Here is a 16286-nt window from a genome sequence, read left to right as displayed (position 1 = left end):
TTTTTTGAAATCAAGTACCTGACATAGTATTATACTTACTAGATGTTCATTGGACTTTGTTTTTTGGCTTGGAAATGAAAATCAAATCCCACAAGTCTCCACTCAATCTTCTGCTTAATAGAGTTATTCAGAGTATATGTATTGGTCTTAGAGGCAAGTGATACCAGGCAAGTGATCCCTGCCTCTGACATTTACTACCCTGTGTGACTATATAGACAATCAACTGATGAATAATCAACAGGTATTTACTGACTGCTTACAATGTTCCAGTCACTATGCTAGCCAAGGGAGATACAAAGAAAAAAATGAAACCATCTCTCTTTCCTTCCAGAATTTATTTATTTATTTTCAGTTTTCAACATTCATTTCCACAAGATTTTGAGTTCCAAATTTTCTCCCCATCTCTCCCCTACCCCCATCCCAAGATGGCATGCATACTGATTCCCCCTCCCCCCGATCTGCCCTCCCTTCTATCTCATCATGTTTCTCCCCCCCCCCATTCCCCCTTTACTTTCTTGTAGGGCAAGATAGATTTCTATACCCCATTGCCTATATATCTTAAAATGTCTCTGTTTTCAATGAGTTAATATTATTTTTCTAATTAATTTTTATATTTATTTTTAGTTTACATCATTTATTTCCACAAGATTTTGAGTTACAAATTTTCTCCCCATCTTTCCCCTACCCACCACCCCAAAACATTGATCTGATTGTATACCCCCTCCTCCAATCTGCTCTCTCCTATTCCTATTCCCCCTCTGACTTTCCAGTAGGGCAAGATGGATCTCTATACCCCAGTGCCTATATATCTTATTTCCCAGTTGCATGTAAAAATAATAATTATTATATATAATGCTTTCCCTCCCTCCCTTGTCACCCACCCTTACTGGGAAGATAGGCAGTTCAATATAAGTTGTACATGTGTAGCTAGGCAAAACATTTCAATAGTGGATATATTGTGAAAGACTGACTATATTTCCCTCCATTCTATCCCGCCCCCCACTTGTTCTATTCTCTACTTTGACCCTGTCCCTTTTCAAAGGTGTGTGCTTCTGACTTCCCTCCCCCCCAACCTGCCCTCCCCTCTGTCATCCCCCTCATCTTGTCCCTTTCCCCCCAACTCTCCTATACGGTGAGATACCCTATTTAGTGTGTATGGCATTCCCTCCCTGATCCAAATTCAATGAGAGTAAGGTTGACCCATTCCCTTTTGCCTTCCTGTTCTTCCTCTCCATTGTAACAGTTTCCCCTTACCTCTTCTATATGAGATAATCTACCCCATTCTCTCTCCCCATCTCCTCTCATTATATTCGTTTTTTTCTCTCAATTTCACCTTTTAAGTATCATCCCTTCCTATTCAATTTGTCCTGTGCCCTCTGTCTATGTATATCTGTACACATATATACACACACTCACATATAATTCATATGCCCATATACCCTCCTATATGGACATACATATGTATATATATATATATATACACACACACACAAACACACATTTCTATTCCCTTCAACAATTCTCAAGCTGAGAAAAGTTTCATAAGTTAAAATTATTGTTTTTCCATGTAGGAATATAAATATTTCAACTTTGATAAGTTCCTTATGATTTCTTTTTCCCTGTTTACCTTCTCATGCTTCTCTTGCTTATTGTATCTGAATGTCAAATTTTCTATTCAACTCTGTTGTTTTCATCAAGAATGCTTGAAAGGGGAGGCTAGGTGGTGCAGTGAGTAGAGTGCCGGCCCTGGAGTCAGAAGGACCTGAGTTCGGATCCGGCCTCAGACACTTCACACACACACACACACACACACACACACAACCTAGCCGTGTGACCTCCGGCAAGTTACTTAACCCCAATTGCCCTCCAAAAAAGCAAAAAAAAAAAAAGAATGCTTGAAAGACCTCTATTTCATTGAATTACCATATTTTCCCCTGAAACATGATACTCAGTTTTACTGGTTAGGTGATTCTTGTTTTTAATTCCAGCTCCTTTGACCTCTGGAATATCATATTCCAAGCCCTTTGATCCCTCAATGTAGAAGCTGCCAGATCCTGTGTTATGCTAATTGTGTTTCCACAATATTCAAATTGTTTCTTCTTGGCTGCTTGTAATATTTTCTCTTTGATCTGGGAACTCTGGAACTTGGATATAATATTCCTAAGAGTTTTCTTTTTGGGATCTTTTTAAAGAGGTGATGAGTGGATTCTTTCAACCTCTATTTTGCCCTCTGGTTCTAAAACATCAGGACAATTTTCCTTGAGAATTTCTTGAAGGATGATTTCTAGATTCTTTTTATGATTATGGCTTTCAGGTAGTCCAATAATTTTAAAATTATCTCTCCTGGATCTATTTTCCAGGTCAGTGGTTTTTTAGATGAGATATTTCACATTGCCTTCTAATTTTTCATTTTTTTGGATCTGTTTAATAGTATCTTGATTTCTCAAAATGTCACTAGCTTCCATTTGCTCCAATCTAATTTTGAAGGAATTGTTTTCTTCAGTAAGCTTTTGAGATTCTTTTTCCATCTGGCAAATTTAGCTTTTTAAGGCATTCTTCTCCTCATTGGCTTTTTGAGCCTCTTTTGCCATTTGAGATAGTTTATTTTTTAAGGTGTTATTTTCTTCAGTCAGGTTGTTGACTCTCTTTTCATGATTTTCTTACATCATTCTCATTTCTCTTCCCAATTTTTCTTCCACTTCTCTTATTTGGTTTTCAAAATCCTTCTTAAGCTCCTCTATGGCCTGTAACCAATTCATATTTTTCTTGGAAGCCTGTGGTGTAGGAGTTCTGACTTCATTGTCTTCCTGCCATTCCATGCTTTGATCCTTTTTGTCCCCCAAAAAAGGAATCCAAAGTTTGATAGCTGTGTTTGCTTTGCTTGCTCATGTTGCCACTCAAGTACTTGACTTTTGAGTTTTTGCCACAGTAGAACTCTGCTTCCAGAGAGGACAGAGTTGTCCCAAATTGCGGGGGTTTTCTCAGCTGCCAGAGCTATTAGTTGGCTGGCCTCTTTGAAGCCTCCACACACTCTGGTTCATTGGTCACACACCTCAGGATCTCCACCCTAGGCAGCAATACACATTCAAGCAGGTTAAAGGAAGAGCAATTACCCCTCAGAATGGTTGCTTGGTCCCCCTACCATTTGCAGGCCAGGAGCTCTGAAGCAGCTACATGTTTGTGGCTGCAGGCCTCAACCACTTCTCCCTCTGGGGGCAGAAGCCAGACCACAACTCTTGGACCCCCTGTTCCCACAAAGTCCACACTGAACTCTCACTTTGTCTTTGGTATCTATGGGTTGATAATTCTGGAAACTGCCATAGCTGCTGGTAATCTACTCTTCTGAAGTCCCTCTAGCTGTGGCTGGTTGGGCTGCCCTGAGGCTAAAACCGTGGGCTCACATGGGGCTGGGCTGTATTCCCAGCGGGCTGTGATGAACCCTTCCTGTCTGCCTGCTGGGCTATCTTCAGTGGGAGATTTGTTTCTCTCTGTCACTTTGTGGGTTCTGTAGCCCTAAAGTTTGTTTATAGTAATTTTTTATAGGTATTTGAGGTGGTTAGGGAGTGAGCGCAGGGAGTTTTCGTGCTTCTATGCCGCCATCTTGGCTCTGCCCCTGAGTTAATATTATTTTGAGGGAAACTACATGTAACTATACAAGTATATGAAGAATAATATAAAGTAGTTTAGGGAGGAAGAGTCCTTGTAGTTGGGGAGATTATAAAAAGCTTCATGTAGAAAGTGGGTTGAACTGATTCTTAAAGGAAGTAAGGATTCTATGAGACAGAAGAGGTATGGAGGGAGTACATTCCTAGAATGAGAGATAGCTAAAGCAAAAGCATGGAGATGGGAAATGGAGTATCATGTACAAAGAACAGTAAGAAGGTCAGTTTGGCTAGACTATATATATATATATATAGTGAGGGAAGAGAGAGTAATGAGCCTGGAAAAGTCCTTTGTGGCCAGATTGTGAAGGGCTTTAAAAAGCCAAACAGAGGAATTTATATTTTATCCTAAAAATAATAGGAAGACACTAGGGTTTACTAAGGAGAGGTGACTTGGTCAGACCTGCACTTAAGGAAATAACTTTGGCAGATATGTGGTGGATGAACTGGAAAGGGGAGAGATGAATCAGGAAGCTACTGCTATAATTAGGCAAAAGTTGATGACAGCTTGAACTAATGTGATGATTGTGTGAATTGGGATTGGATGCAACAAATATAGAAATAGAAATGGCAAGATTTGGCAATTTATTTAATATGTAATGTGAGGGAAAGGGGAGTTTAGGATAACACTGAGGTTATAAACTGGAGTGACTAGAAGGGTGGCACTGCCCTTGACAAAATAGGGTAGTTCAGAAGATAAGTAGTTTGAAGGGGGAAAGGGGAAGGGTGGGGCTTTGGGAGAGGGGTGGGAGAAGAGGAGTGGGTCCTAAGTCTCAGTTTCTTCATCTTCAAAATGATAGAGATGCAAAATGAGGAAAATAATGCTTCTAATACCTATATCAGAAGTTTGTAAATTTATCTGTGGATCAGAGTCCCTCTTAAAAATTTGAGATATTTACATAGTATGTATGTGTATATATTTTAAATTTAATCCTCTAGTATTCCTATCCTCTACTAAAATGTTTCCTAATAATGATATGGAGGTGATTCTGGGTTATCAAAGACCATACCAATAGAGTGAAAGCTCTGGTATGTTGTACCAGGTTGCCAAGACTTCAAGTAGAACCCACTGATAGACATATGGTCTGTCATCCAAAGCCCTGTGTAGCTAAACTCAGGGAGACTCATCAATAGAAGCTTAGCCACCAAGTGATGATTTTGATTTTTTTGGACAACTCCTCAAGACTTTATACTAATTGATAAAGGGGGTATTATTTGTGTTGGTGTTGGAAGAGCTGGCATTGGTTAGATTATGAATCTTTTAAAGTCCTACAGTTAAACCTGGCAGGAAAACCATTAAAGATAGTCATTCAAAAAATTGAAATACAGCAAGTATTTCGTATATTGTACTTTTATTCTACCAACTTCATGGTTATAAAGTAAAATCCTCCTTATTCACAGACCAGAGAGTATTTATAGAATATTAAATGCCTTTATGAGGCAAGTAAGAGGTAAATATTCATCAGAGACTTTCACAGGATCATATAACAATGATTTAGAACCGGAAGGAACTTTAGAGGCCATCTAGTCCTACCCCTTCGGTTTATAGCTGAGAAAACCAAGACCCAGAAAGGTGAAGTAACTTACCCACATTCACACAGCACACACCAGGTACTTAATAAATACTTGTTGATTAATTTATCAGACTATACCATTGCTAGCATAGAGTAAAATATTTATTATAGCCTATGGCTCAGAGCCACAGCTCCTGGCTGACTCAGGCCAAGTCCCATTATGGGGGCTTTGAAGACCTCTATAGTCCTCTTGTCTTATAAGAAGAATGAACTCAGGGTATCTAAGGAGTGAAACAGCCCCCCTCTATGGTAGATTTCACTTCCCTTGGGACCTACATTTTTAGTAAATCTGCTGTTTAAAAACTACAGGTGCCAGCAAAAGGACAAGTCTAGGTTGCTTTCCTGCATTGTGACTTCCTACTGTGTTGTTCTTTATTTCCTTCTGCATCTCAGTCAGGCAATGACTCCTCTCTTTCAGTATTTCTCTCTGGTACTGGTTGCTTCTTTTCATGTTTCTATCTAGCAATAGTTTATCAATGCACATGGTTCCCTGGTGGGAAATATGGTTTCCTAGAGAGGCTATGTGGATATGCAGGTCTTTCCTGGTAATAATGTGGGTCAAGGAACTGTCATCAGATGGAGATTTGGAAGAAGAGAAGTTATTGCCAAATGGAAATGTAAAGGGGGACATGCATCAGTGTAGCTGAGCACCTATACAGAGGCAGCTAGATGGCACAGTAGATAGACCACTGGACCTGGATTAAGGAAGACCTGAGTTCAAATTCAGACTTGACATGAACTGTGTGATCCATCAGTTTCCTCAACTGTAAAATAAGGACAATAATAGCACCTGAATAAAGAATGGCTGGCTGAGACTCACCAGTTTGTTTGTTTTTTTGCCTTATTTTTTGGAGGGCAATTGGGGCTAAGTGACTTGCCCAAGGTCACACAGCTAGTTTTTGTGTTAAGCATCTGAGGCCAAATTTGAACTCGGGTCCTCCTGACTCCAGGGCTGGTGCTCTATTTACTGCATCACCTAGCTGCCCAAGACTGACCGGTTTTAATGATGAAGACAGTCAATCTAAAGAGGCGTGGTAGAAGATGCAGCCAGGTCCATAGTATACAAATTGAGCCTTCCTAGACTAGTCCAGGGCTATACATGTTGTGAGGATCAGTTGATCTATTTGATTTAGCATGGTGCCTGGCATGTGGTAGGCACTTCCTAAATGGCGATTTTCTTCTTTCCTTTCTTCTGCCACAACTAGTACTGTGAATCACATGGACTTTATAGGTTCCAAAGAGATGTGGTAATCATCAGACAGGGAGATTGCTTGACTCCCTAACAATCTTAAGTTATTTTCTCATTGTGGGGATGTGGGAAAGTAATCAACCTGAATAATATTTTGGAGGTCCTTGGAGAAGGTGGAGAGATGTTTTGATTATATATGGGCTTTTGGTGCAAGTTCCTTGTATTAGATATTAGTTTAAATAAAACCTGTTCTCAAGATGTTATTTTATTAGCCTAAGTGTTTGCATGGAGCTGATGGACCTTTAGAAATATGGAAAATCCTGCTGATGTCACCTGGGGAAACTTGGGTTTGAGGACAAACCATAGGGATTATTGAGAGAAGCCCCAAAATTGAATTTAGATTATGTGAGATCAAACTTGTGATTATGATCGGTGTGTTCAAAACTGGAGTATAAACTGATCTGATATTTTTATTAAAGAATAATCAGACAACTAATTGGTGGCACATTCAGAGATAATTCAGATTAAACACTTTGATTAAACCAATATCCAGTTATCAGATGTAATCACATTTAGTATATATACACATAAATTCCCAGTCAGGAAATAGATAGCATGCTCCATCATAGGTCCTCTGGAATCATGGATAATAATTTTTTTCTTTTTTTTTTTTAATAGTGCAGAGACCTTTTTAGTTCCCCTCTCCCACTTAATGAGAAGGCAAGAAAAACAAAACCTATTACAAATATGTATAGTCATGCAAAAGGAATTTTCATATTAGCCATGTTCCAAAAACAAAAAAGCAAGAAAAGGAAAGGAAGAGAAAAAAATATGTTTCAGTTTGAATCCATCAGCTCTCCAGCTAGAGGAGGATAACATTTCTTCATTAGTGGTGGGTCATTGTGTTGATAAGAGTTACTAAATCTTTCACAGTTGATCATCTTTATATTATTTCTCTTACTATGTAAATTGTTCTCCTGGTATAGTTAATCATTGTGTTGATAATAGTTCTTGTAACTTTCAAAGAGTATGCCTTTCAGTATTACTGTCATTTTAGAAATTGTTCCCCTGGTTCTGTACACTTCATTCTTCATCAATGTATAGAAATTCAAAATTGGTCATTTAAATAATATTGATGTTGTAATATAAAATGTTGGGTTTCTATTTGTTTCACTCTGTATCAGTCCATAAAAGTTTTCCCATGTCTCTTTGAAATCATTTATTTCCTCATGTCATACAACACCAGAATATTTCATTACATTCATATACAGCAATTTATTCAGCAATTCCACAATTGATGGGTATCTTCTTAGTTTTCAGTTTTTGCCACCACAACAAAAGCTGATGTAAATGTTTTTGTATGTATCCTCTTTTTAAAATCTCTTTTGATTATAGGACAAGCAGTGTTATATCTTGGTCAAAGGGCATGCATTGCTTAATAAGACAATTCCAAATTGCTTTCCAGAATGTTTGTATGCAGTCACAGGTCAACAGTGTATCAATGTGCCTGCTTTTCACATAACCCCTTAAACATTTACATTTGTCATCTTTGCCAGTCTGATGGATGTGAGATAAAACCTCACAATTATTTTTATTTGGATTTCTCTAATTAGTGATTTGGGGCATTTCAGGGTGCCCTGATGCTTCAGCTAGGCCAGGTTTGCACAGCATGCCAAAGGATATCCTCTACATACAAAATATGTTTTCCTCTACATTTTTTTGGCTCCAAAAATGCTTTGGTATGCTGCAAGCCACTAGAGGGCCATAAGCAACTCTCAGGCAGCAGGTTGTGTAGGCCTGAGCTAGGCTCTACCCTATGGATAGCAATTGAATAGCACCTGGTGGGCATATCTGGCCCTTTTCCACAGAATAATGGCCTACTACCCAGAATGATGGCATTAGAATCCTAAAAGAACCCTTTAGAATGTAAGCAATTCGTCCTTAAGTCCTTTCTGACTGATCATTCGTTTTTACATTTCTTATTTTTCTCTTTACTCTCTTAAATTTCCTTTTCAACTCTGGTGTTTTCATCAGGAATATTTGAAAGCCCTCTATTTCACTGAAGGTCCATTTTTTTCACTCATACAGGATTGTATTCAATTTTGTTAGGCAAGTAGTTTCAAACCCTTATCTTTTGCATCTTTCAATATCTCATTCCATGTTGTCTGCTCCTTTATAGTAATATCTGCTAAATCTTATGTGATCCTGATTGTAATTCCCCAATATTTTAATTCTTTCTGGTTGCTTGCAGTGGTTTTTCTTATATCTGGAAACTCTTGATTTTGGCAATGACATTTCCAGGAGTTTTCATTTTGGAGTTTCTTTCAGGAAGTAACTAGTGGATTTTTCTCTTCTTCTATTTTTATATTACTCTCTCTCTTTCTCTAATATATTCAGGTTCTCTCTCTTTTTTAATAGTCGTGGATAATCCAATTACTCTTAAATTATCTCACCTATATCTGTTTTGGGGTCGGATTTGTGTGTGTGTGTGTGTGTGTGTCTTACATTTTTCTCTATCATCTGAAGCTTTTGAGTTTAATAATTCTTGTTGTTTCTTGGAGTTCTAACTTATATTTAGTCCCCTCTAATTTTTAGAAAGTTTGTTAGTAGGGTAAGGTTTTATACCTCTTGTATTTACCTATAGATTCTCCCCCCCCCCACCAAGTCTCTAGCCTTTATAATTTATTTTTTTTGGTAGTATCTTTTCTAAATTCTTGAATAATTTCTTAGAGGAATTCTAATTGGTCTTGTGATCAAGCTATTTGTTTTTCCCTTTGATGTTTTGCTTGTAGGTGTTTTTGAGTTATTCTCCACTTGTGCATGTGTCAGTCATTCCTGGCACTGTAAAAATTCCCTATCCCTCATTTTTTGTTTGCTTCTTTTTGATGCCTAGGACTCAAGAGCTAAGTTTTAGATCTCCCCTACTCTAGGGATCAGATCAAGTTGAGGGCCTTTCCTTTACTCTAGGCTGTTTCTTTAGACCAGTTATGGTCCTTTCTTACAAACTGTGCCTTTTCCTTCACCACAGACACCAGGATTTTCTTTTCTTTCTGTGATTGACCTTAGTTGAAACCCTTTTCTTTGGGAGGAGGAGAAGAGAGGAAGGAGAGGCATTTCCTTCAATTTTTGGTTAAATCCTATGTTGTCACTCTTTTGGTGGAACAAACCTAGTTGAGGCCTTTTACTTGAGGGAAAGGGGCAGGGGAGAGAGATTTATTATTTTAATTTACCTCACTGAGGTCCTTTTCTTCCACAGCTCCCTGTTTACCTCCCTTTTCCCTTTTTATTTTCTAAAAGCCAGGGCAGTCTACTTTTTTCCTTCACAATGAGGTTTTTCCCCCTTATGCTGTAGTTTTTATTTTGCCCTTAGTTCTGAAGTCTTTCACTTTCACTTTCATCCTGAGAGGATCTGGATATTTACCATTTGTCTACTAGGGTGAATTAAATGGTAATTGGGTTGTTATTTAGTGATGGGGAATAGCTGAACTCTGCTTTCTCATTCTACTCTGCCTTTTTGAAGCAGCAAAATACAAGCCTTTTTGACTATTTCAAGAGCTGATGAGAGCCTCCACTTATGATATGGCTAGTTCACCTTAACCTGTAACAGAGTGTGCATGTTTCACAGTTTCTCCAACATACTTCCTGACTTCTGGTCCCTGGCCATCTCTTTTGGGTCCCCCACGTGGAGAGGCTCCATCTGAGCAAGTTGATGTGAGTCTACACACGTGCTAGACCCCCATTACAATGTGAACAAGAATATAATCAAACAGAATGAAGAGGCCTACGTTGAGATAATCTTATTAGATAAGGGAGCACCCATAAAGATAAAATCATAGAACCATCCAACTATCAAAACTAAGGGTGTTCCTCAAGAGTGAATGTATTGTGTCATGGTCAACTAGTTTCTGACTAAAGAAAGTACTAGACTTCCTGTCCCTCATCTCAGCTATATACATACAGATGTTGCAACACCAGAAAGAAAAAAAAAAGGTAATTCTGGCCAACATAACATGTCAAAAATACTGCTTATTTGAAAGGCATAGTGTGTTCTTCGCTTAGAAGTTTCCATAAACTAAAAGTTCCCCATAGTAGAATATAAATTCCTTCATATTAGGGAATGTTTCCTTTTCGTCTTTGTATCTCTTTCACCGTGTCCAGTACTTGGCACATAGAAAGCCTTTAGGAAACACTTAATCAATGAAGGAATAACCTAATATAAAACTCAGAATTCTAACAGTACCTGAAAACCAGTAATCTGGAGACATGAATTTTTCTTCCATCTCTAACCTCTACTCATCTATTGAATCTCCTTAGGAGAATCATCTTTCTTTGTGCTTTTGATTTCCTCCATCAACAAAATTGAAATAAATTATATTTACCAGTCATTCAAAGGTTCAGTGATGCTTTATTAAAGCTTTTATTAAAACTTTTTGTTTTATTTTTTATTAAAGCCCACTGAGATATGCATATAAAAGAATATTAGAGTAATGTAACAATTTTGGGACATAGGAATCAGTATCCTCATTTGTAAAATGAAGGTATTGACTTAGAAAATTTCTAAGGATCCTCCCAATGCTAAAATTCCATGGTTCTTTGATCTTATGTCCTCTTCTTGGAATAGCAAGGGTAATCACTCATTGCTCTACCTCCAAACTATCCTAACTACAAGTCTAAAGCTCTTGCCTTCTGTGTCATTCATTTCAACAAACATGTATCGTGTACCTATTACATATAACACACTGAACTAAGTAGACACTTGGAATACAAATATGAAAAGCATCACAAGCCCATTCAGTAAGGAAGATACCCAAGGTAGGCAGATACAAAGTAGAATGTGAAAGGGGACAAAGTACTCTAAAAATATCTGTGGGGGGGATCATATCACAAGGCAGCATGAGGGAAGTTTTCATCAAGAAGGAGGTAGTACCAGATCTTGGCCCTAAAGGAAAAGAAAAAAAGAAAATAGGATGACTCAATAGAAAAACTGTTGGATTTGAAGTTAGAAAAGACCTGGGTTTGAAGGGTTGATCTGATATTTATCAAATAATACTTATATAGCAATACACTATTACATTTGATTCTCGTAATGATCATTGATCATTATAAAAATAATTACCCCCATTTTATAAAGAAATTGAGACCCAGGGAAGTAAAATGATTTTTCTAAGATCACAGAGATAGTAAGAGGCAAAATTAGGATTTTAAATTTTATTCTCTGATCAAAATCCAGTGCTCTCTGTCCTAACTCAATTGTATTTCAATCCAGTTCTCTACTGACTTCAGTTTAAATCTAACTTACTCTTAGACTAAAAAAAAAACTTTATTTTGAATTTAATCATCAATACAAAACATTTTAATATGCCACAAAGAATAAAAATGATTGTATATGAAACTGTATTATGTGATTCTATATAGGACTCTCTGCTCTGTCACCATATAGATCTACTTTACCCTCCCAACTGGCTACCCCACCCTAGGGATGAGAAGTCAAGTACAAGGTGGATGATTCCACTTTGCCTGGACCTGTCTCATGAGAAGATCTAACCACATTGTTTACTCTCCAACTAAGTGTTGGAGTGGACTGAGTTCTATCAATCGATCAGTAAACATTTATTAAGTGCCTACTATGTGCCAGGCACAGTGCTAAGTATTGAGAATACTAAAAGAGGCAAAGGACAGTCCTTGCCCTCAAGGAGCTCACAGTCTAATGGAGGATGATGTTGGGATTGGCATTAGGAAGACCTGAGTTCAAATCCAGAGTCTTTTGGAGGGGGCAGTGCAGGGCAATTGGGGTTAAGTGACTTGCCCAAGATCCTATGTTAAGTGAATGAGGCTAGATTTGAACTCAGGTCCTCCTGATTCCAGGGCTGGTCCTCTATTCACTGTACCGCCTAGCTGCCCCTTAAATTCTTAATTTTATAAAAAAAATTTATTTCGGTTCAAGTGTTCATCAGCCAAATCATCAGGTGATGCCTGCAGCTCTTCTAAAAAATATTTTCCTCAATTACATGTAAAAACAATTTTTTAATATGTTTTTAAGAATTTTTGAGTTCCAGATTCTCTCCCTCTCCTCCTCCCAGATAATGCAAGCAATTTGATATAGGTTATACATTTGTTGCCTGCAGTTCTGTGAAGTTTCCTTACCAAGCTTAGGCATCTTCCTATCTCTATTTTTCCATAGCCACATTAATATAATGGGGTGATGAATCCTTGGATCCATTCTCTAGGTAAGGCCTGATGGGTATTGATTTTCCTAAGTAGTTTGTCTTCAGAAATTTCCTAACAGCCTCAAAGTTGGAAAGGATGTGAGATCATATAATCCAACCTACACATGAATAAGAGTCCCTTAGGACTCTTTACATTTAAAGCTGGAAACTTAGAGGTCATCTAGCACAAATCTCTATTTTAGAGATGAGGCCCTGAGATTAAACTATTTGCTCCAGGTCACACGCCTATTATGTAGCAAATCCAGGTCCTATGTAACCAAATTCAGGGCATTTTCCATACGATTTCTAAATCATCCCTTGTAAGTGGTATCTTTTTGAAGACCTCCAATGAGGTAAATTTTTCTCTGAGACATCCCATCCATTTCATAAGCACTCTAAATTCAGAATGCTTCCTCACACAGAAGTGAAATCTGCCTTTCTCAGATGCTGAACTAGGAATAATAGTTCAACTTTGTGACACAAAGCGGAATTTCTCCTTCATTTGAAAAACCACTAAGTCTTCCTTGGGCTACACCCTAATTTCAGGTCAGGCAAGTTCCGGGACCTAGGAAGCATGAAACCCAAGACGGGCTAAATGTGCTTCTCTCTGCTCGGCTCCTTCCCAAGTTTGCCTGCTTCTCAAGGTCACATATTTGTAAACCGGTGACGATCAGTTTCCAGCCAACACTGGAAGGTCAGAATTCCTTTCTAAGTTTCAAGGCAAAGTAAAAGCATCCATTATGAATATATTTACATGGGCATATTCATAACTAATACACTGTATATATATATATATACACACATATACATAGTGTATATATTCTTAACAGTGCTTCCCGCCCCTCGGTTTATTTTTTTTTTCTGGACAAAATAAAACCGGGGCACTAGGTCAGATGTGGATGGCCTAAGCCTTTCTGTCAGGATTGCTCCAACACTCGGTCCTCCTGCTTCCTCCGGGCATCAATTGCTGGGTGCAAAGCCACAGCCAGCAAGGTCACCAAGAGTCAGAGATCAGGGGTTATTTAGCTGCCAAGCACTCGTGGGTCACCCAAAACCCTTCATCCTACGCATCCGAAAGCACGGTGATGGGGAAACCTATTCCAGTAATGCGGGACCAACCCATAATCCCGTAAATCAACACAAGAAAAGCCCAAGGCCCCAAAGACCAGAAGCAAGGGAGACGAGAGTAAACGAAAAGGCGGGATCGGAGGAAGTGACGCAAGCACCCTCTATAAGGCAACACGCGAGTAGCGCACGCGCAGTCGGATCATGTGCCGCGTGGGGCTCTCTCCTTGCTCCCGGGCTGACTGAGCTTCCGTGGGGATTCCTCTGGGTCCTAAGAGGCGCTGTTGCGAGGCCTACAGCGCAGCTAACCGTGAGTGTGGCAATAAGAATTCACAAATTCTGGAGCGGCAGGCGGTGACTGGGCCTCGTCCCGGACGTCCCCTTACGTCCGGGCCTGCTTATTATTATTATTATTGTTATACCGATGGCTCATCACCGTTGCCTTTAGCGCTCGAGACCTTGTTCCTCTCCCTTCCCTCCTTCCTTTCTTCTCCATTCCTTTCCCACCTCCACCTCCCGGGAGGCGAGGCATGGTTGCCATGGCTACCGCGTAACCGCGGAGGGAGGCTGGGACGGGGGAGTAGGTGGTGGCCTAGGACTCTAGGCCTGGTGACTGAACTGAGGAGGGAGAGTAATGGGTGTGGGCCCAGCCATCATCAATTAAATCTCATCCCAATAACGATACCTCTGTGTAATTGTGGTTTTAAACTTTAGCAAGCTAGTTATCAAAAGCGTGCGTTCCGTTTGTATAGTCCTGCAGTGATGATGATGATGACGACGGGGGTGGGGGGGGGGGAGTATATATGGGGGTTTATAAAGCACCTTTCACGTGACCACCCTCTGAGAGGTTGGTTGTGCAGCTATCATCACCCCTAGTGAGCTCCTGCTACAAATATTGCCAAGCACCGTGCTAAGCGCTGGGCAAAAGGCAATCCCTGCCTTCCAGGAGCTTACAGTCCCGTGGAGGAGACAACACACGAACAGATAAATACAAAGCAAACTATATAGAGGGTAAATAGGAAATAATGAACAGAGTCAAAGCACCGGCATTAAGCGGGACTGGGGAAGACTTCCGTGGAAGGTGGGATTTTTAGTTGGGACTAAAGGGAGGTCAGCAGTCAGAACTAAGGAGGAAGAGCGGCCTAGGATGGGGATCAGGGGAAGTTGAGGGGCTGAGTGTTTGTATGCCCTTTGCTGGAAAAGTGTCAAGGCGGGGATTTAAAAGCTGGTGTTTAAAGATCCGCCGGTCCTACCAAAGGCTTTACCGAGGCTGTCTCCTGAAATCCTCGTTGCAGTGGTGCACGTGGGTGGTGCCGCAGGATTGTGACCTGGGTTTTCCAGTGCTCTACCCACTGCATCGCTTAGCTCCACACAGATGCCCAAGTCCAGCACTTGGTCTATGCTTTTAAAGCGTCAGTTATGGTGTAGTGAGAGCTGTCCTTGGGCCAGGAAGACCTGGTTCAAGTGTCTGACGCGTATTGGCTGTGTGACCTTGGTCAAGTCACTTAACCACTCCTGATCTACGTGTGTGTGTGTGTGTGTGTGTGTGTGTGTTGAGGAAGTCCAGGAACCCCAAGATTGGAGTTCTCTGCCAGGCTAGTCTGGAATGAATTTCTGTACTCAAGTATTCTTTAAGTCAAGGTGGCAAAGATTTATTCTTATGCTTTTCAGTGTGCAAGAGCTCTTAGGGAACCTGCAACTGGGATACATTTAAAGTTTATATAGGACATTCCATGGTAAAACACATGCCAAAGAAACTAACTAGGTGATTCGGGGTGGGATTAGGGACTGGTTAAGGAGTGGTCAGTTCTTAAAGGAACATGCACTTGTAGTATCTACTGGCCATGTGTTTTTACCCAGAGTTCACCAGGAAACGGGGGGGGGGGGGGGGGGGGACGACGACGCAAGAGGTGTGGTTTTAGGCCTGAAATGTCACTATGTCCACTAGCTGTCAGGGTGGACTGAGGAATATGACCCCTGTCAGTGTCTTATTAGACAAGACAAAGGTAAGGGCTAAGTCTAGCATACTTATGATAAGTCAGTGAGTAGTAAATATCTTTATGACCCAGTACACAGCCAGTTCAGCCAGTACACAGCTGGTTCAAACGAATAAATTTGATAGGTGCAGCTGGCTACAGTATCAGGAAGAAAGATACTGTTTTGCTAGGGCATGCAGACCTTGACTGGAGAGAAACTGCTTGAGACAGTGTTTTGAGGCTAGGGAGAGATGTGATTTTTAGAGAGAAATGTGATTTTAGGATTGGGGTCCAAGCACGGACACCCAAGCACTCCATCAAAGTGACAAGCCTTGTCACTGTTGCTCTTTGTACACTATCTCATTTTGACAGACAGTATGACTTGCCACGTTTAAAAAAAGAAGCTGAAGTATCTAAAGATTAAGCCTTTAAAAATGAGGAAGGTGAATTGATTTCTAAAGGCTCATCCAGCTCTAACATTCCATGAACCTATGTTATATCATATTACATAATACATTCTGGTGTTCTCAAATTATTTCTTGTCTTTTGTCTCAGCTAAATTGTTTCGAACTGTTCTCCATTAGTTTAGTGCTGTCATTCTAAATGAACTATAA

General features: G+C 39.8%; 1 protein-coding gene and 1 long non-coding RNA gene across 4 annotated transcripts in view; one reads left to right on the top strand and one right to left on the bottom strand.

The window, feature by feature from the left end:
- Nucleotides 1-10810: 10810 nt before the first annotated feature.
- On the bottom strand, nt 10811-16223 carry LOC138167747 (uncharacterized). The gene is made up of 2 exons (XR_011169955.1): nt 14139-16223; nt 10811-11364 (listed from the first exon to the last, which is right to left on the bottom strand). It is a non-coding gene; the product is annotated as an uncharacterized lncRNA (long non-coding RNA).
- The window catches only part of TAF1A (TATA-box binding protein associated factor, RNA polymerase I subunit A), a 38881-nt gene continuing 36446 nt past the window's right edge, over nt 13852-16286 (top strand). For 2 of the 3 annotated variants that reach the window (XM_069096715.1, XM_069096713.1), the window contains exon 1: nt 13852-14006. The gene's annotated coding sequence lies outside the window, so the exon portion shown is untranslated. The remainder of the gene's footprint in view (nt 14007-16286) is intronic. The other variant, XM_069096714.1, reaches the window with a different exon arrangement.

This window comes from Petaurus breviceps, unplaced genomic scaffold (genome assembly GCF_028583685.1).
Source record: "Petaurus breviceps papuanus isolate PSGF00001 unplaced genomic scaffold, PetGlider_PUasm1.0 289, whole genome shotgun sequence".
In the NCBI taxonomy this organism is placed as follows: domain Eukaryota; kingdom Metazoa; phylum Chordata; class Mammalia; order Diprotodontia; family Petauridae; genus Petaurus; species Petaurus breviceps.
The sequence above is the reverse complement of the archived record's forward strand: the minus strand, read 5'-3'. Positions and strand labels throughout refer to the sequence as shown.